The following is a 21,488-nucleotide window of genomic DNA, read 5'->3' on the forward strand; positions in this document are numbered from 1 at the left end:
TCTTTGTGTCTCTATCTTCTTCAGTTCTGCTCTGATCTTAGTTATTTTTTGCCTTCTGTTAGCTTTTGAATTTGTTTGCTCTTGCTTCTCTAGTTCTTTAAGTTGTGATGGTAGGGTGGCAATTTTAGATCTTTCCTGCTTTCTCTTGTGGGCATTTAGTGCTATAAATTTCCCTTGTGGTTCTCTAAGGACTTGCTTTGTGAATCTGGGTGCCCCTGTATTGGGTGCATATATATTTAGGATAGTTAGCTCTTCTTGTTGAATTGATCCCTTTGCCATTATGTAATGGTCTTGTCTCTTTTAATCTTTGTTGGTTTAAAGTCTGTTTTATCAGAAACTATGATTGCAACCCCTGCTTTTTTTTTGCTTTCCATTTGCTTGATAGATCTTCCTGCATCCTTTTATTTTGAGCCTATGTATGTCTCTGCACATGAGATGGGTCTCCTGAATACAGCACACTGATGGGTGTTGACTCTTTATCCAACTCTCCAGTCTGTGTCTTTTAATTGGGGCGTTTAGCCCATTTAAGATTAATATTGTTTTGTGTGAATTTGATCCTGTCATTATGATGTTAGCTGGTTGCTTTGTTCATTAATTGATGCAGTTCCTTCATAGCATCGATGGTCTTTACAATTTGGCATGTTATTGCAGTGACTGGAACTGGTTATTCCTTTCCATGTTTAGTGCTTCCTTCAGGAGCTCTTGTAAGGCTGGCCTGGTGGTGACAAAATCTCTCAGCATTTTGATTGTCTGTAAAGGATTTTATTTCTCCTTCACTTATGAAGCTTAGTTTGGCTGGATATGAAATTCTGGGTTGAAAATTATTTTCTTTAAGCAAGTTGAATATTGGCCCCCACTCTCTTCTGTCTTACAGGTTTTCTGCCGAGAGATCTGCTTTTAGTCTAATGGGCTTCTCTTTGTGGGTAACCTGAAACCTTTCTCTCTGGCTGCCCTTAACATTTTTTCCTTCATTTCAACCTTGGTGAATGTGACAATTATGTGTCTTGGGGTTGCTCTTCTCAGGAAGTATCTTTGTGATGTTCTCTGTATTTTCCGAATTTGAATGTTGGCCTGTCTTGCTAGGTTGGGGAAGTTCTCCTGGATAATATCCTGAAGAGTGTTTTCCAACTTGATTCCATTCTCCCCATCACTTTCAGGTACACCAATCAGATGTAGATTTGGTCTTTCACATAGTCCCATATTTCTTGGAGGCTTTGTTCATTTCTTTTTGCTCTTTTTTCTCTAATATTGTCTTCTTGTTTATTTCATTAATTTGATTTTCAGTCACTGATATTCTTTCTTCCAGTTGATCTAATCAGGTATTGAAGCTTGTGCATGCATCATGAAGTTCTCATGTCATGGTTTTCAGCTCCACCACTTCATTTAAGGTCTTCTCTACACTGTTTATTCTAGTTAGCCATTCGTCTAACCTTTTTTCAAGGTTTGTAGTTTCCTTGTGATGGGTTAGAACATACTCATTTAGCTTGGAGAAGTTTGTTATTACCGACCTTCTGAAGCCTACTTCAGTCAACTCGTCAAAGTCATTCTCCATCCAGCTTCGTTCTGTTGCTGGCAAGGAGCTGCAATCATTTAGAAGAGAAGAGGTGCTCTAGTTTTTAGAATTTTCAGTTTTCTGCTCTGGTTTCTCCCTATCTTTGTGGTTTTATCTACCTTTGGTCGTTGATGTTGGTGACCTACAGATGAGGTTTTAGTGTGGCTGTCCTTTTTGTTGATGTTGATGCCATTCCTTTCTGTTTGTTAGTTTTCCTTCTAACAGTCAGGTGCCTGAGCTGCAAGTCTGTTGGAGTTTGCTGGAGGTCCATTCCAGACCCCATTTGCCTGGGTATCATCAGTGGAGGCTGCAGAACAGCAAATATTGCAGCCTAATCATCCCTCTGGAATCCTCATCCCAGAAGGGCATCTGCCTGTATGAGGTGTCTGTTGGCCCCTGCTGGGAAGTGTCTCCCAGTTAGGCTACACAAGTGTGAGGGATGCACTTGAGGAGGCAGTCTGTCTGTTCTCAGAGCTCAAACACCATCCTGGGAGAACCACTGCTCTCTTCAGAGCTATCAGACAGGGATGTTTAGTCTGCAGAAGTTTCTGCTGCCTTTTGTTCAGCTATGGCCTGCCCACAGTCATGGAGTCTATAGAGGCAGTAGGCCTTGTTGAGCTACAGTGGGCTTTCCCCAGTTCAAGCTTCCCAGCCATTTTATTTACCTACTCAAGCCTCAGCAGTGGTGGACACCCCTCCCCCTGCCAGGCTGCAGCCTCGTAGGTGACCTCAGACTGTTGCGCTAGCAGTTAGCAAGGCTCCATGGGCATGGGACCCACTAAGCCAGGCACGGGAGAGAATCTCCTGGTTTGCCGGTTGCTAAGACCATAGGAAAAGCATGGTATTTGGGCAAAAGTGTACCAATTTTCCAGGTACAGTCTGTCATGGCTTCCCTTGGCTAGGAAAGGGAAATACCCCAACCCTTTGTGCTTCCCAGGTGAGGTGATGCCCCACCCTGCTTTGCTTCACCCTCCATGGGCTGGTCCTGCACATTTTTAAACAACCAGATCTAATGAGAACTCACTCATTATACCAAGGGGGGAAGGTGTTACATGATTCATGAGAACTCCACCCCCATAATCCTATCACCTCCTACCAGACCCCACTTCCAACACTGGCTACTACAATTAGACATAAGATTTGGGTAGGGACACAGATCCAAATCATATCACTAGGGAACTGCATCTGTCATTTACTAGAACTGTTATCTAAGTCTCCCTTCTGCCCATTCAGTCCATCAGTATCTATTTAACCAACTCTATGTATTAACCTATTTCTGTTAAAGTAACCACCGTAACTTCCTTTTTCCTGATTGGATCCAAACTGATACACTCCCTTTAGCAGCCATCCACTCCCTACTCTGGAAGAGTCTCATCCCACTTTGAAATAGGCTCTTCTCACTATGCTGAGCCATAATCTTGCTCCTCTGTGTAAGCAGACCCTGTGGAACTGACCTAATTATAGTACCTCCTTTTCCCCTATCAAATCTGATCTTTTCTTCCCCACAGACCCTTTTTCTCATAGGGCTTGGCTTGAAGTGACCTGACTGCATGAATCAAAGCTAAAGACACTGTGGGATATGCAAATCTGTTCTCAAGATATGGGGCCTTCTGGCTGCTTCGTGGTGCACATTTGCCCTTTATCAGCAGTCCCTGAGCCCTCCTGTTTCCCCAGTAATAACAGCTTAGTTTGCTGTAGGCAGTCCTCTCCCACTCTCAGATTATGAATTTGGGAAGCCTCTTCTGTCTTATTACATGGAGGGGTATTGACTCAGGCCAGATCAACTGGATTGTTCAGTTTCCCAGTCCCAGTGGTTGGTTCATAGATGTCCATTTCAGAGTTAATCAGAGCTGACGAGTAATGATGGGTCCCTGTCTGGGAGTGTGGGAAGATGCACCTGTTCTTTTTAAGGGAACTGGAGTCAGGTAGAATGAAAAGTTGGAGATAATACAGGCATTGTGCCTTCAAAAAGGGAGATTCTGTCTAAGAATTGCAAGGGGAAACAATGCAAATAGAAGAAAAGAAAGTAACCAGATGCTGGTGGCATTAAAGAAATCCCTGGTTATATTAGTCTGTTCTCATGGTGTTAATAATACATACCTGAGACTGGATAATTTATAAAGGAAAGAAGTTTGACTCACAGTTCATCATGGCTGGGGAGGCCTCACAATCATGGTGGAAGGCGAATGAGGGGCAAAGTCACATCTCACATGGTGGCAGGCAAGAGAGAACGTGAGTAGGGGAACTCCCATTTATAAAACCATCAGATCTCTTGAGATTTATTCACTATCATGGGAAAAATGCACCCCCATGATTCAACTACCTCCCACTGAGTCCCTCCCACAACACTTGGGGATTATGGGAGCTGCAGTTCAAGATTAGATTTGGGTGGGGACACAGCCAAACCATATCACTGGTTCAAGCCATACCTGAAGGAGTCTCCTTCCTGGATATTTCAGTTATGATAAATATGAATAAACTTCATATTGTTGCCAATTTGAGATGGAATTTCTATCACCTTCAGTTGAAAAAGTTCTTACCAATCTTCCCACTCCCCTAAAAGAGATTTTGTATTTCCAAATGAATGAGCAGAGTTTGTTGTTTCTACTGTGGTGGGTTGGCAGCCTGGTCTCCCAGTCCTTTTGACATTTCCTAGTCATAGGCTCACCCACTACATTTCTTGAGTCTGTATTTGATAGCAGCAGACTCCTCCAGGCCATCAGTTGTACCGAGATTGATTTAACACAGCTGAATGCATAATACAGGTGTTGGTTACTTTTGCCAAGGAAATGTGGGCCTTTCTCTTTGTTCTGCAGCCATAGAGGGCCCTTCTTATTGATATCTGTGAAAAGAAAAGTAAATGATTAATGAACTGGACTAAACAATAATATAATAATAATAGCTAATATATGTTGAACCTTTATGAATATTAACTAGGTTAAATTTTTAAGTATTTTATATGCATTAACCCATTTATATCTCTCAAAGTAATTCGTGCATCAGATACTAATATCATGGTCATTACACCAATGAAGACACTGAAACACAGCAAGGATGGGCAACGTGCCCAAGTCACACCACTAAGCAACTGGCAGTCTCACCAGGAAGTCTGAACTGAGACCCTCTGTGTGCTAAGCAGATAATGTCCTCTCCCCAAAGATGTCCTAGTTTCTCTAATCTTTGACAGTGTCACCTTATGCGGCAAAACAGATTTGGAAGTGTGATCAAGTGGACCTTAAAGTGGGAGAGATTATCCTAAATTGTTGGGTAGGCTCGATAATAACAAGGGTTTTTCAAGGTGGATAATGGATGCCAAGGAGGGTCAGAGAAGCACACATCGAAGTGAGTCAGTGTGGGAAGGACTCGCCACCATTGCTGGCTTTACAGATAAAAGGCAGCAATGAGCCAAGAATCATGGGCACCTTCTAGAAGCTAGAAAAAGCAAGAAAACCAATTTTTCTCTACAGCCTCCAGAAAAGAATGCAGCCTTGTCCATATCTTGGTTTAAGGCAGAAAAACTCAGATGTATGACCCGTAGAACAGTAAGACTATAAAGTTTTGCTGTTTTAAGCTAAGCATGTTACAGCAGCAATACAAAATTAAGACATCTTATCATTGTTTTTTAAAAACAACTTTGTTGAGGTATATTTGACCATTTGAAATTCATCCACTTCAGGTGCACAGTTCCATGACTTTTAGTCACTTTACTAAGTCTTGAAAGCATTACTGTAAGTCAGCTTTAAAATATTCCCATATGTGACTGGGCATGGTGGCTCTTGCCTGTAATTCCAGCACTTTGGGAGGCCGAGGTGGATGGAACACCTGAGGTCAGGAGTTCGAGACCAACCTGGCCAACATGGTGAAACCCCATTTCTAATAAATTAAACACAAAAATTAGCTGGGCTTGGTTGTGGGTGCCTATAATCCCAGCTACTCAGGAGGCTGAGCCAGGAGAATCACTTGAACCTGGGAGGTGGAGGCTGCAGTGAGCCGATATCACGCCACTGCACTCCAGCCTGGGCAACAAAGTGAGACTCCATTTCAAAAAAATATATATTCCCATAAGATCCCATTTACAATATATCCCTGGTCCCATCTCCAGCTCCAGGCAACTACTAATCTACTTTACCATCTCTATAAATATGCCTTGTCTGAACATTTTACATAAATGGAAACATACAATACATGTTCCCTTGTGTCTGGCTTATTTCACTTAACATGGTAATCGTAAGTCCACCCATGACATTGCGTGTGTCAGTAGTCCATTCATTCTTATTGCTGAATACTATTTCACTTATGAATATATCGTATCTTATCTACATACCAACTGATGGAAATTTCAGTTGTTTCTACTTTTTCCTATTATGAATAATTCTATTATGAACAATTCGTACATAAGTTTTCACATGGACATGTGTTTTCATCTTACCTCTATTTTCCAAAAGTAAAATTGCTGGGTCATATGGTAGTTTTCATTTAACTTTGTGAAGAACGGTTTTTCAAAGTGGTGGTGCCATTTTACATTTCATCAATATTACAGTACCACTTGTATTCATCTTTCTCATTTACCATTGTCATTCTAGTGGGTGTAAAATGGTATTCCTTGTGGTTTTAACCTACATTTTCCTAATGACTAATGATGGTGAACATCTTTCCATATGCTTATTAATCACTAATATACCTTCCTTGGTGAAATATCTATTCATATCATTTGCCTATTTTGGATTGAGTTGTCTTTTTATTATTGAATTTTTAAGAGTTCATTGTAAATTCTAGAGAAACGTCCTTCATCAGATTTGTATTGTACAAATGTTTTCTCTCTGTCTGTTGTTTTTTTCATTTTCTTCACATTTTCTGAAGTGCAAGCATTTTGCATTTTGATAAGGTCCACTTTGCCTTTTTTAAGAAGAAATTATGGAACATTCATTTTGTTACACAAAACTCTATCATCTTCACCATTAGACTGCATGCCTCTCAAAGCAGCTCATCGTTTGATGTATTTACCAGCTTTGCTCAATGTTAGGTTAACTATATCTAACATACTAACATTCCATGTTAGCTTAACTATATCTTAGAGTTCTTCAGGAGCTAAAGCACTTGAAATAGAATGTTGTTACTCCAGTGCTCTAGTGAATTCTGCCATGTCCCTGCAATGCCTAGAGACCACAGTTCAGGATATATGGGGAAAAGAAAGTTTTCACGTTGTTTTCCTCAGTTTTGCCCAGGAATGTTCAGTACCTAATGTCAAAATACATAATCCCCAACACAACAATATGAATGGACTTAATACCACTGGTCTGAATACTTACAAACGACTAAGATGACAAATCTTATGTGTACTTTATTATAATAACATGTTTTATTTAAAGAAATTAATTAAAGCTCACTTGGAAAAATTACAGGAAATATGTTGTATGAAGATGCTAAGATATTTATAACAAAGACCTATAAGGAAAAAAAGAATCGCCTGTGTTTTACCAGACCTGGTCATATATACATAGTGACAAGGGAAAAATCACCACCGCATATATTGAGTTTCAAAAGCACACTCGGTGTGTAAGGATAAACAAGGATAAACATACTTTATCTCTATTTACCTGATCTGAATCCAACAGGTCATAGTTCTGTCTCAGAGAAGGTCTTACAAAAACTAGACTGATTTAGCACATTACCTCTAAGCCTGGTATAAGGGCCATAATATGTCATAGTGTTACTGGCGACAGGTATCCTGAGTTACACTGAGTTACCAGTGGCGAATCCCTATGCGTCTGCAGCAACTTTAATTCTTGCCTCTTGAGAAGAAAGAATTTTACTAGGGGGCATGAGACAGAAGGAGAGACCAAGGCAAGTTTTAGAGCAGGAGTGAACGTTTACTAAAAATTTATTAGAACAGTAAGGAAAGGAAGGAAAGGCAAGAGAAGGAAAGTACAACTTGGGAGAGGGCCAAGGGGGCGACTAGAGAAACCAAGTACACAGCTTGACCTCTTGACTTGTGGCTTTTTTTTTTTTTGACATGGAGTCTCACTCTGTCGCCAGGCTGGAGTGCAGTGGCGTGATCTCAGCTCACTGCAACCTCCGCCTCCTAGGTTCAAGTGATTCTCCTGCCCCAGCCTCCCGAGTAGCCAGGACTACAGGCATATGCCACCATGCACAGCTAATTTTAGTATTTTTAGTAGAGACAGGATTTTAACATGTTGGCCAGGATGGTCTCGATCTCTTGACCTTGTGATCCGCCCGCCTTGGCCTCAAAAGTGCTGGAATTACAGGCGTGAGCCACCGCACCTGGCCTGACTTGGGGATTTTCTACGTTGGCATACTTCCGGGATCTTATTGGGAAACTGCTGATCAGTTTCAGGGGTTTTCTGTCTATTAGGATATTGCCTTTTCCTGGTGCAGGCTGTGGCTAATCATTACTTTTGAAAAGGGTTAGCAACAGCCTGACCATCACCTGGTGGTCACCCAACACTCCTGGCGTGTGTATGGTCAGGGGAGCCCTCTCCTGCCCTGCTTATGCCCCACCAGCCACCTCCTGTAACTATAGGAGGCAGCTGCTCCAAGGTGTGTATTTTAGAACACTCATCGTTGGTTATGAAAGCTGTTCTCCTTTCATGCTGCATATGTCTGCAACGTGTAAGAAGACCAAGGCTGCCGCCGTATTTCTCAAACAGGAGAATGCTACGCTGTCTGCAGTCTTTGTATTTGTAGATCACATAGTAGGGAATTGCAGGCAGTTTTGGGTCAAACCCAGAGCTGTGGATGACTGTCGGCTTTTCCACATTCCAGCTGAGAGATATGAGCTGAACGATTAATATCTCTGTACCCTGGTTTCTTTGTCTGAAAAATAAGGATTACGAATACCAATTATATGGTGGTTCTTGGGAAGATTAAATAAAATTGTACGTGTAAAGCCCTTAGCACAATTCCCAGCACCTAATCAATGTTTTTGGAAAATTATTAATATCTTTATTGCTGTTTTCATAAGTATAATTATCATCATATTAATAGCTAGAGGCTAAGATTGGAAATGTAGACAAAGGTTGTGGGCAGGCGGTGTCCCTATTTCAAAGCATTAGAATAAGTGTTGCATCCTCACCTCCCACCTGGTAACAGATCTCAGTAGAGCAGATACAGTTGAGTACCCCTATCCAAAATGCTTGGGACTAGAAGTATTTCAGTCCCAAGCATTTTTTCAATTTTGGAATATTTGTATTATATTTATCATATTTGGAAACTGATTTTTTCAGTTTTGGAATACTTGTATTATACGTATCATTGAACATCCCTAATCTGAACATCTGAAATCCAGAACCCTTCAGTGAACATTTCCTTTGAGCATCAGTGCTGAAAAAGTTCCAGATTTTGGAGAATGTGGGATTTCGGATTTTTGGATCAGGGATATTCAACCTGCATTGGCTGCATCTGTTGACCCGGATGACAAATGAGAAAGAAAGAGCTCCCTGAGCCGGGCGCGGTGGCTCATGCCTGGAATCCCAGCACTCTGGGAGGCCGAGGAGGGCGGATCATGAGGTCAGGAGATAGAGACCATCCTGGCTAACACGGTGAAACCCCGTCTCTACTAAAAATGCAAAAAATTAGCCGGGTGTGGTGGCGTGCGCTGGTAGTCTCAGCTGCTCGGGAGGCAGGAGAATGGTGTAAACCCGGGAAGCGGAGCTTGCAGTGAGCTGAGATTGCGCCACTGCACTCCAGCCTGGGTGACAGAGCGAGACTCCCTCTCAAAACAAAAAACAAAAAAAAAAAGGAGGAAAGAAAGAAAGAGAGGGAGGGAGGGAGGGAGGGAGGAAGGAAGGAAGGAAGGAAGGAAGGAAGGAAGGAAGGAAGGAAGGAAGGAGCTCCCTGCCCCTGTTGGGGAAGACATGGGTTTTATTTAAAATTTACATACTAAAAACAAGATCAAATAGGAGGAACCGTTTTGAGAAATTTTTGTGAAAGTGCATACTTTAGGAATAGATGTGATTTTCCACAAACCCTTCAAGGATTGTATTTTTGTCTCTGGTTTTCAACGATTTCCCTGAAACTGTCAAACAGTATCTTGTGAAAGGCAGGATGTAGAGGCCTCAGGGTCTGGTGTCAGATGAAGTCAGGTTGGATAAAGCTCTGACACTTAACAGCTGCGTGGACTTGAAAAGATTTCTTAGCCTCAAGCTATTTAAATTCTCTCAGTTCCCTTCTATATAAAATGGGTATAATGGTAGAACCTCCCTCCTTGGATTGTCATGAGAATTAAGTGAGGTGAAGCTTGTAAAATGCTGAGCATAGGGCCAAGAACATTGTGCCAGCTCTGTAATTGGGAGTGACACCCATCCTCGAACGCTGCATGGTCCTAAAAATCTGCCAGAGTCTTGTACTCTAAGATCCTTAAGTCTGCTGCAAATGAGACCTTACCAGATTTAGCTGTAACAATCCTCATAAAGTTCCCCTAGAGGAATGTACTCTTTTAATGCAATGTCTTAGACAGGACTAGGGTATTGGAAGTCTTTTCATACAAAACAATTTATGTCCTTCAGTAAATTGGGGCCTAATTTTAAAGTATAACTCACAGAGCAAAAATGAAAAATGTAGCTCAATTACGAAAGTGTAATTGTAGATCTGGGACTACAGATCTTAGCACAGCAGATACAGTTGAGTATCCCTTATCCACTTTTTCAGTTTTTGGAATATTTGTATTATATTTTTCTTGAGCCTTTTTTCTTGACCTGTAAGAGATTCAGAAAGGGGTAAAATAAGGATACACCATAGTGAAGTTCACAGTGTGATAGTAACAAGCCCTGTTGGTTTCTGGGGTTCCTAGGACCACCTGCCTGTTCAGAGATTTCCCTAGAAAGATCCACAGGGCTCTGCACATATTGTTTATACAGCTAAGTTTTATTCCTGCGATATTGGTCAGATATTCAATCAAACCACAAGGGTTATACTGGTGGAGTTGGTAGGAATCCATGTGCAAGATTCTCATAATCTCCCTCCCACAAAGGTCACACAACGCACACTCTTCCCCCAACAGTAAAACTGCTGAAACATGAATACCGTGTTTCAACGAAGGGAAATCTGTTACAGACTCAGTGCCCAGGAGTTTTACTGTGGGCTGGTCATGTAGACACCCTCTGTCTAGCAGAGGGTATGGTTTATGTGAACACCTGCTTCTTTCTTTTGACGAGTCCCCAAATTCCAGACTCCCCAGAGGAAAAGCAGGTGTTCACATAAACAATATCATTTGCACAGCAGTTTAGGCACCATGGGTGCTCTTATCAGTGAACGATTGACATTGAGAGACAAGTTCCCAGATGAAAAAGGGCCGATCTTGACAACAGGCCTTTCTACAGATGACAGTTCCAGCCCAGCTGCTCTTCCTTTGCTGCACACCATGTGTTGGAGGCTGTCCATGAACCAGACCCTGCACATGTGTGATATCATTACATTTAATACATACACACACAGACACACACACACACACACACACACACCTGTATACACAGGAGCTTTTCCTATTTCAGGAAGAAATAGAACAACTTGACCAAGGTCACACCGCTGAGAGGCAGAGATGAGAATAAAACCAAGAAGACTCTTACTTTTATGTCCTCGTTTTTGCTGGTAGCAAAAACCTTCGGTGCGGCAGAAAATTTAGGTGAAGCTTCTTCCAGTGTTTCTTTGTCAGCCCTAACAGCAAACCGCTCGTTTCCTTGGACTCCTCCTGAATGAAAGTTCAAGGTCTCTTCCCAGCTCTGAAATCATAGGTCATGTTCACCTCCGCATATGTTCACTGGAGAATGAGAGTAACAACTACGTGATAATGTTCTTGTGAATATTCTAAGTCAGAGCCCAAGACCGATTCCCTTTCCTTGGCCTTGAGGGAGTATAACAAAAAGCCAGAAATCACCTCAATTACCTTATTCTTTGTTCTAGGGCTGAAGGAGGAAGGCAGGAGTCAGACCTGCTGAGGTTCCCAAGCTGGGGGCCTCCCATTCTCTTACCCAGTGTCTAAGCTGCAGCCACTCTCATTTAGAAGACAAAAGTCAAACATGGTGTTTCTAACTGAAGACTCACTTCCTAATGCCTGATTTCATTAGCAATCGGGTTTAAGAGACCCAGCTCAACATAGCCACGTTAATACTCTTATTCACCTACTTTGGTTTTAATAACATGTGTTATTGTATCTTTCTCATGTAATGTTGATTTTTTATTGCATGTTTTAAATTGATATTTGATTTTATTTAGTTAGAATAAAAATGGCAGATACTACGTCATTATTTCTATTCAAGTTTCTCATTCAGTAAGATCTTAAATTGCTCTGATATTTTGCGTCCACAACAGAAATGAACAAAATGTGACAAACAAAATGTAGATTACATCAAGTATTTATGGAAAAAGTGCATCGCATCTAAAAACCTTTGCAGGTAATTATAAGTATGCGAAAATAATGTAACTGTGAGGCATTTGAGATGGAATCCATAGTAATCCCTTTAGAGCAGTTGTAAAAGCATTAAGTTATGATTAAGTATACACAATACTCTGTGTGGCTTGGAGCTGAGGAAGTCCAATTCAATCTGAAAAACCCCTTATAAAGAACAGCATTATTTGAGAAGCAAGAGGTTGGGGTAGGTCAGTGAATTTAAAAATAAATGCATTTTGAAAACTTAAGTCTAAACTAACTATAGGGAGAGATGGTGATGGGATACCCTTTCCAGCTCAGTGATTTGAGACTAAAGGATTTGTCACTCCAGCTTATGCACACACATTTGATATTAGTGTCTCCTGCTCAATGGAGAGGCCCACAATTTAATCAAATTTTTTAGGCAAAGCTAGTGAGAAACCACTGAATAATATTCTTCAGCTGTTAAAACATATAATAAACATTTCCCTAAAATGATACATTCTTTATTTCAGTGTTCCTAGCACAAATCCTGCCAAAACTGCTGTGCAAAAGATGAGTTTAATTTCCTTATTTCGGGTACCTACTGATGATCTCTTACTGAGTCAATGAACATATTTCCCTAATCTACAGAAAATCAATATGGGGGCTTGTTGTAATTTGGTTCATATGTCATGATTCCAAAACTGTTATCCAAGCTCGAAATCACAAGGCAAAATATGCTGCATGTTTAAAGATATTAACCAAGTCTATATTTATGAATAATTCATGGCTTGCCAGTGAAGTGGCAGGTTTTGCATACTTTAGCATTAAAAAGTAGTCCTCTTGCTTCTGTCTATTGGTGTTCTTCAAAGTAGAATATTATCTGAGGAAGGGTTAGAGGACATTTAATTAATTTTATTTTGAGATTTATTACATTGTAAGTTTTCCTTAATATAGAACCAAAGTCATCAGCTCAAGGGAAAAAATTTAGTTCATTCACTCCTAGAACTGCTTCCAATATACACAAGACATCCCACATGCATGTTGTCCTAGGGAGGTGGATTTGTGAACACAGTCATGCTCAATTGAATATTTTATTTTGGCGGTTTCATTGGTTTCCAAATATGTGTTTCTCTCATTGTACTGAAATGCTAGTTTCGTTGTTTTGAACTGCATTTCTTGGTAAAGTTCAGTCTCATATTTTTTTTTTTTTGAGGCAGAGTCTCACCCTGTCACCCAGGCTGGAGTGCAGTGAAGCGATTGCCGCTCACTGACTGCAAGCTCCACCTCCCGGGTTCAAGCGATTCTTCTGCCTCAACCTCCCGAGTAGCCAGGACCACAAACGTGTGCCACCATGCCAGGCTAATTTTTGTAGTTTTTAGTAGAGACAGGGTTTCAGCATGTTGGCCAGGTTTGTCTTGAACTCGTCACCTCGTGATCCACCCACCTAGGACTCCCAAAGTGCTAGGATTACAGGAGTGAGCCACCACGCCTGGCCCAGTCTCATATCTTAACCTTATCAGAAGTCAGAAAGGATGAACCGTGAACCACGGCTAATTTCATAAGTACTATAAGTTCTACGCTAATCATGGCATAAAAGGTTTTGAGTAATTAATGTTAGTTTGTATCTCTAAGGACAATCTCTTGTACCTGATCATTGTATGCCTGAGCCATTGACAGACAGGGAATTGAATCTTCAGAGCTCTGTTTCTACATTAACCCTTCCTTCCCCGCACAATAGGTGACCCTTTGAAGCAGCCAGGTCCAACCTTCTGTGCAGAGTCAGTCACGTGCATATTAAGCAAGACTCTAGGTCAAAAAGTTTCCTCCAACACTGCGTGACATACTCAGTAAATTCCCAAAAGACTCCTGTAGAAAAGTCAAGACTTCCAAACCTATACACCCTAGCAGCCCAATTTAAGACATTTGGAAAAATACCCAGTATTACATTTAATGCCTTCTCTCTTGAGAAAAAAGTACCAGACATTCTATATGATTTTTCCCGTCGTCTAATAGAGCCTCAGCAGAATGTCAAGAATAGAGAATTCAGTAACTGAGGGAAAAAAGGAGCCAACAGTTCTCCTGTATATGTAGTTGTCAGAAGGTTCAAGCAACACAATCCTAAGCATTAGCAACAGGGACTCTTTAAAATTTGTACAATAGATAAAATTGGTGATACCATTTCTTTCATAAGTTAAATATGTCTTTTGATTAGGACATATAAATTCCCATTGTAAAGGAACTGTTTTGTCATTTAAATTTAAAATTTTCATTACAACTAAAGAAGAAAATAAAAGTTCCCAAAGCCCTGTATCCCTGAGATATACAGTATTAACTTCCAGTAGTTTTTCTATATGTATATTTTAAAGAAGATACCATTAAGATCATTTGTATTGTTTTTCCACACAGTATTATGTCTTAAGCATTTGTGGGTCCATTAAAATCTTTGAAAATAGGATTTTTGCTTTCCAAGTTTTAACATAAGTAATACATAATCATTGTAAAGGAAGAGATATGGAAATACACTGGTAAGTGGTAAGAGCATCTATATCTATTCTCCCAGACCCAGCACTGTTCTTTAATCCTGATGTCTTCCCATTTGCACATATGTATAAGTGACAAGCAGTATCATGGTGATATTAACTCAAGTGTTAGGAGTACAGAGAGGATGTTCAGCAGGATCGATCAAGGTCCACCCACAGCACTTCCTGCAAAGGTTCCAACGTCCCACCCAGCCCAGAGCAATAAAGAGGGCATGGACCGTGCTCACTGCTACAGATGAGCAGGTTTCTATACCTGTGGAGCCTCACCTGCACAAAATCCAGAGCTCTGGACAATGCTGCAGGGATGGGGCAGGGCGCTTCATTCTCAAAACAGCACAGGCATTTTTTTTTCCCAAAACCAAGTTTAGTAACGAAAGTTACTATAGTACTGGTAAACCTCTAAGATCTTTGACTAGCCTCTGCCTTTGATCCCAACTAGAAAAAATGTATCACATAATACACCTTGGACCATTTTTTGCCCTTTCAAGCACGAATCCAAGCACACTGTAAATGTTTACTTTTATAACCCTCATGGTAACAAATCACTGTCATTAAACCAGTTTTACAATTGAGGCGACAGGAAGAAGCCCAGAGAAGTTAAGTAACCTATCCAGGTTTACACAGCTTGTGAGCAGGAAGCCAGAACTTCAGTCTGGACTATAGAATCCTGGGAGCCGATGGTTTTTGGTGCCACAGAGCTCCAGCAGCCTCACGCAGGTGGGAGGGAGGCTGGGGACTGAATGGCTTCTGGGGAGTCAGTGTCCCCTCTTGTTCCTCATAAGCTGATATTCTCTGTGCATCACCACCAGTTTTATCAGTACCAGTATGCTTTTCACTATACGTAGTTACTTTATGTGAGTTTCTATCTCTATGAGCATCTCTTGTACCTGATCACTGTGTGCTTGAGCCACTGACAGACAGACAGTGAATCAGATCTTCAGAGCTCCGTTCCTGCATTAATCCTTCCTTCTCTGCACAATAGGCAACCCTCATAAGCTGATATTCTCTGTCCATCACCACCAATTTTAGCAATACCAATATGCTTTTTGCTATATGTAGTCAATTAATGTTAGCTTTTATCTCTAAAGACAATCTCTTGTACCTGCTCACTGATTTGTTTTATAAACAAAATATTTTTAATTTATCATGTTTATATTATTTTATAAATATTACTTTTATAAATATTTCTTTTTCCCTTTTGTCTATATTATGATAAACAAAGAATAAAACTGTTGTACTTTGTGGGCAATGCCCAATCTTGTTTTCTGTTTTTTCCCTTAGTATTTACAATTCCTAGAACATCATCTGGATGCATACGATCCTTGCAAAACAGTTAACACAATACAAAGCCTCTATCCTCATTAACCAGTTACCAAGGATTCTGTTCGAGTAATGGAAACCCATGCTGTAGAACAGCAGTTCTCAGTGCTCACTGCACAAGAGAATCACCTGAGGATGGCTTACCTGCCCTTTCGTGATGCCCAAAGTCTATCTACAGAAGTTCTGATTGGGTTGGCCTGGACTGCGGGCCTGGGAGTTTTAAAAGTCTGCAAGTGATTTAAATGTGTGCCCAAGATTGATAATCGTCTTAGAAAGAGAAAGTTCTATGGATTTAGATGGCTTCATTGAAAAAAAAGATTCTTCCTTGATTTCTTATTAGAAGAATTATCATGGATGAATAAGGGTTGTCCACACCCCTCTGAAGAAAGAAACCCGAAATCCGAGCTGGAGTTTCCTTTCCTGAAGGGAAAAGCTCATCTTTGATGGCAAAGTAAATTATTAGGAGATTATTAATTTCAGAATGTGAAGACTCTTTTTTTTTCCCCCCCTAAAGTCTTGCTCTATTGCCCAAGCTGGAGGGCAGTGGCCCAATCACAGCTCATGGTGCAGCCTCAAACTCCTGGGCTCAGGAGATCCTGCTACCTCAGCCTCTTGGGGAGCTGGGACTACAGGCACATGCTGCCATGCCCGGCTAATTTTCCTATTTTTTGTAGAGATGGGTGTTTGCCATGTTGCCCAGGTGAGTCTTGAACTCCTGGCCTCAAGGGATCCTCCCCACCTTGGCCTCCCAAAGTGCTGGGATTACAGGTGCCAGCTGCCACACCCAGCCTCTGAATGTTTAGACTCTTGATTCTAAGTGGCTGGTGTTTCCCAGAGAGAAGAGGGTTGCAATTATGGAGAGTGGCCAGACTGAGGTGGAGTAACTAAGGGGATTGGCCCAGATGATGTGGCAGATGGATTGTGGATTCCCCCCGTGTGGACCCAGCTCCCTGAGCACCGTAGAAGATCAAGCAGGTGGAGCTCTGAGCCCGCGCAGGCAGCTGGGCGCCCGTTTCCTCTGCAGAGGGCTCTTCATCTCCAGCTCAGCTTGAAGGAAGGGAGCTGGCTGTCTCTGAGCAGAAACTGTGGATGTCAAACAGGAGACCCCAGGAGCAGTAGTCAGGGTGAACTGAGGACCAGGGATTTCTTCAATTCTTCTAGCTTGTACAAGTCTCTACGTTCCTGACAATCACAGACGGTGAGGGAAGATCTCCCTCAAAATTACTCAACTGCGTTTTCTGCCATCCCTGATGGGTGGAGGCTTAGCCAGACCGAAGCCTGTTTAAGAATACAAAGGGATGCGCTATCTATTTTGCCTTGAGAGAATGTTGCACTCATGACCTTTACTTAGGCTATGATGGATTTGAGGATGTGGGAGTGCTCAAGCTCCACAACTACTCCCCAGGGGATGGAAAAGAAGGAGGAAGGAGTAAACTGTTCAAAAGAAATGCATGACAGACAGAGATAAAGATGTGTAATGTCTTGATTTCAAAAATATTTAAACTCTGGGATATAGGAGACAGGTTTGGCCTCCTGAGAGCTTTTAAAACGCCACTGATGATGATCACTCTATGCTATGGTCTGAATGCTTGTGCCCCATCAAAGTTCCTATGTTCAAGCCTGTCTTGAAAGTGATGCTATTAGGAGATGAGGCCACTGGAAGGTGATTAGACCATGAATGTGGAGCCTCACAATGGAATGAGTGCCTTTAAAGGGGGCTGGAAAGACCAGAACTTTTCCCCTCCACCATGCGAGGACACAGAGAGAAGGCTGTCTTTGTGAATGAGGTAGTGAGTCCTCACCAGGTGTGGAATCCACCAGCTTTCTGTCTTAAACTTCTCAGCCTCCAGAAATGTGAGAAGTAAATTCATGCTTTTTAAGCTAATGAGTTTATGGCATTTTGTGATAGCATCCCAAACAGACTAAGATCTCGTGACGAGAATCATGTCAGTCATTCGAGTCTTTAATGTTTATGTTTTGATGGAGATGAAAATAGAAATCTATGAATTCCAGTCAAAAGAAGTAAAATGAGTGAAGGAAAATTACTTCTTTTATAGATATTTGTCTTGCTTTGTCCAGAACTTGGTAAACTACAGAAATTCTCATAGGGCTCAATCATATAATGTAGCTATTTTTTGATAAAATATTTTATTTTTATTGCTTATATGAAAAGTTAAAAAATATACAAATATTAAAAATTATTGATTTTCACCAGTAATTGTATTCTGAGTTCTATTCCATCTATATGTGAATGTTGGATTCCTTTGCTTACTTTTTTTTAAACAATCTTATAATTGTGCCTGTTTCATAAAGTTAAAATTCATGAAGCCCAGTTAAGATCATAAGGCTTTTTGACAGCAAGTTTGGAACATTCATTCCTGAATGTAAATGCTGCTATCCTATATTATTTTAAATGGCATGATGCTATTATTTTTATTTCGATATTTAAGTATAATGAATTATTTCAATATTTTTTCCATTGCGATTTACTGATTGTTTAAAAATCAGACACATTGTAAAAAATAAACATTATCTTCTTAGAAGAAAAGCCAAGTAATTGAATCTCCAGCTTTATTTCTAATTATCTGCAATCTGCTTTCTGTACAAGGACCTTTTATTTGAGATTTCTATTTGCTCTTTGGTATTTTCTTGGATTTTATTTGATTTTCTATGTTTTAACGGTAATTTAAGTTCTCTCTGGGAGGGTCATTTATAATTAAAATTATTCCTAATTGTGTAGTTTTATTTCACTTCTGCTTAATAAGAGATTATGAGACAATTTGGTGCATGCAGGGAGATCTTAGATCATAGAATAGCTGCCATTTGGGGAAAGATTTCTCTATTTTTAACCTGTGTAATGCAGACCAAATCTCAAATGAATGCAATATATTTACATGGTCTAGGAATATGACTGTGAACCAAGGAAAAAAATGACTGTCAGCCTTTGCCTGGATTTCTCATTGGCATTCAGATTTGTGAATAAACTTGGAAAATTGGAGACTGTTATGTGACTTTAGTGCAAGATCATATCCATGTGCTCTGGCCATTCAAATGCAACTAGAAGTTCTGCTTGCCCCACGGTTCTTTGACCCAGTTGACCTTTAGGACTGTTAGGTACACTCTGCAAATGTGTGGTTGATTTCACTTAATTGCCTCCTCTTCAGCCCCATCCCTCATTAGCAAATGATGTAGCTCTCAGTCTAAGATGCAAGGCCTGAGAACCCAGGGGCCACTGGTGCAAGTCCAGGAGTCTGAAGGCTGGAAAACGTGAAGTTTTGATCTCTCAGGACAGGAGAGGGGGCGCGTCTCAGTTCCAGGAGAGAGAGGGAGAAAGAGAGAGGCAGGGAGAACTAATTCCTCTTTCCTCCTTTGTTCTAATCTGGTCCTCAGTCGATTGGAAGGCGCTGGCCACATTGGGTGAAGTGGATCCTCCTTATTTAGCTCACTTATTCAAATGTCAAACTCTCCCAGAAATATCCTCATAGGCATACCCACTGACATGGTTTGGCTGTGTCCCCACCCAAATCTCACCTTGAATCATAATAATCCCCACATTTCAAGGGCAGGGCCAGTTAGAGATAATTGAATCATGGGGTCAGTTTCCCCCATACTGTTCTTGTAGTAGTGAATAAGTCTCACAAGATCTGATGGTTTTATAAATGGGAGTTCCCTTGGACAAGCTCTCTCCTGCCTGTCGCGAGGTAAGACATGGCTTTGCTCTTCCTTCGTCTTCCATCACAATTGTGAGGCCTCCCCAGCCAAGTGAAACTATGAGTCCACTAAACATCTTTCTTTTATAAATTACCCAGTCTTGAATATGTCTTTATCAGCAACATGAGAGTGGACTAATATACCCAGAAATAATGCTTTACGAGCTCTCTGGATATCCCTTAATGCAGTCAAGTTGACACCTAACATTTACCATCATGTCTTCATAAGACTTTGCTGCATTTACATCTCCTGAAACAAAAGCCAGCTCAGGTTATTCTCTTGGTGAGGCTGGTCTCTTATACCCCGGCTTCACGGGAGTTGAAGAAGGCCCTGGCAGTTTCATATTGTGGAGTGGGTGGTAATCTTTGCTTCCTACAAAAATCTTCAGCTGGGGAATTCCCCAAACAGAAAAAAAATCAAACATAGAGGAGCAAACAAAAATAGGTATATTTGTTTGCCAGGGCTGCTGTAAGAAAGTTATTTAGGTTTGGAAACAAAGGGCCCAAGGAGTTTGGAGATTGCCTAGAATGTATGAGGCAAACGTGCAGAAGGCACGGACTTGAGCATTGTTGTAGAATTGAGCCAATCTGTATTGCAACATCACAGGCTGAGATGTAGTTTTTTGTTTAACAATATTTTTGTATTTAAGAATTTGAAAGTTTGGGGTTTTTTCTTCATTTTCTTCTCTCTGATAAGAACAGGTAGCATCTCTCAAGAGACTTTTACACTGTGTGAAGGATGCCTCCTAAGACAGAGTACATGAGGTTGTCATTGACAGTGTGTATAAAATTGCATCTGTCTTACCCTCTTCTAGGCAGGAAAACAATGACACAGCTGAGGTTTTCTCCAGGAAAGTCACTTGAACCATCCCTCTTAGTTATATAAATATTTATTTTCTTAAAATTTTCATATGACAAATATCTGAGTAGCCGCATTCATTCATGCCTTCATTTCCTCAAAAGATTGAACTCTATCCAGTAAACAGAGATAGAAAAGGGCAGATAAATTCCTCTTCCCATACAGTTATTTCAATGGCATACAAAATTATAGTATTCAGTGGCATACCCTTTTTTGGCATACAGTATTAACTCTGGAAGGTAGAAATCTTAATTTTCATAGAGAATCCAGGATCTCCCAGTAGGGTAGAAGTGGATGCTGCCTTTCCTCTAACTTCAGCTGCATTTCTATGAAATAAAATTGCTTTGTAGGAAGGAGTCAGTGACCTGGCTCAGCTAAAGGTGCTAAGAGTTCATTTCAAAGGGTTGGCTTCAAAAAAATATGCAACTGATTGTGGGATTCTTCATAGAACAGAGGTGGTGATTTGAAGAAATGGCTAAAGATGTGTATGACTCTGAAAGAACGATAATTTGGCAGCCAACTGTGCCTGAGCACAGGGATCTAGGCAGTCCCAAACAACGTAGCCCAGGGATCTGCACAGAATGACTCTTCAACAGTGCCACCGTGAGGCCATGCGGAGCAATACCACTGCCGTCCATGAGATTTCATTTTTTTTTTCCTCCTTGCTGTTTAAAAGAGACCTGATTCCTTTTGAACTATAGATTGATACCAATGGATCTTGAACCTTTTTTCATGGGATTAAAAACAAGACAGAAATTCCAAAATTCTTACTAATAGAGCTTTTATTTCTTAAGTAATTACTTGGAGGTGGTCCTGGTGAGGTATGCCTGTTTATGTCTCTCCTCTTTATGGAAAGGGTCTCATTGCTGCTTCTTCCCTTATGACAGTTCCCCAGTTTTATTCACAAACCAATTGGACTGACCTGTGCCCTTGAGAGGAGGTAACTGAGAAGCTGAAAAGGTGAGTCATGCCTGTTCTAAGCCAGTTTTGGCCCTTGTACCTGTGCTTGGTCTTGGAATGAGTCTAGGCAATTTGCACCTGTAAGTCGGATGGGAGGTTCACTAGGGCTTCTAGGAAAGGTGGATTCTTCATAAGAGAACACTGTCAGAAACGTTTCCTTTTCTGCCTGCTCGGTCTC

General features: G+C 40.9%; 1 long non-coding RNA gene across 1 annotated transcript in view; it reads right to left on the reverse strand.

The window, feature by feature from the left end:
- Positions 1 to 12,659: 12,659 nt before the first annotated feature.
- The window catches only part of LOC105545840, a 34,479-nt gene continuing 25,650 nt past the window's right edge, over positions 12,660 to 21,488 (reverse strand). Inside the window, exon 2 of the long non-coding RNA XR_001006998.1 lies at positions 12,660 to 12,801. This is a non-coding gene — a long non-coding RNA (uncharacterized LOC105545840). The remainder of the gene's footprint in view (positions 12,802 to 21,488) is intronic.

Source organism: Mandrillus leucophaeus, unplaced genomic scaffold, assembly GCF_000951045.1.
Source record: "Mandrillus leucophaeus isolate KB7577 unplaced genomic scaffold, Mleu.le_1.0 Scaffold34, whole genome shotgun sequence".
NCBI lineage: Eukaryota > Metazoa > Chordata > Mammalia > Primates > Cercopithecidae > Mandrillus > Mandrillus leucophaeus.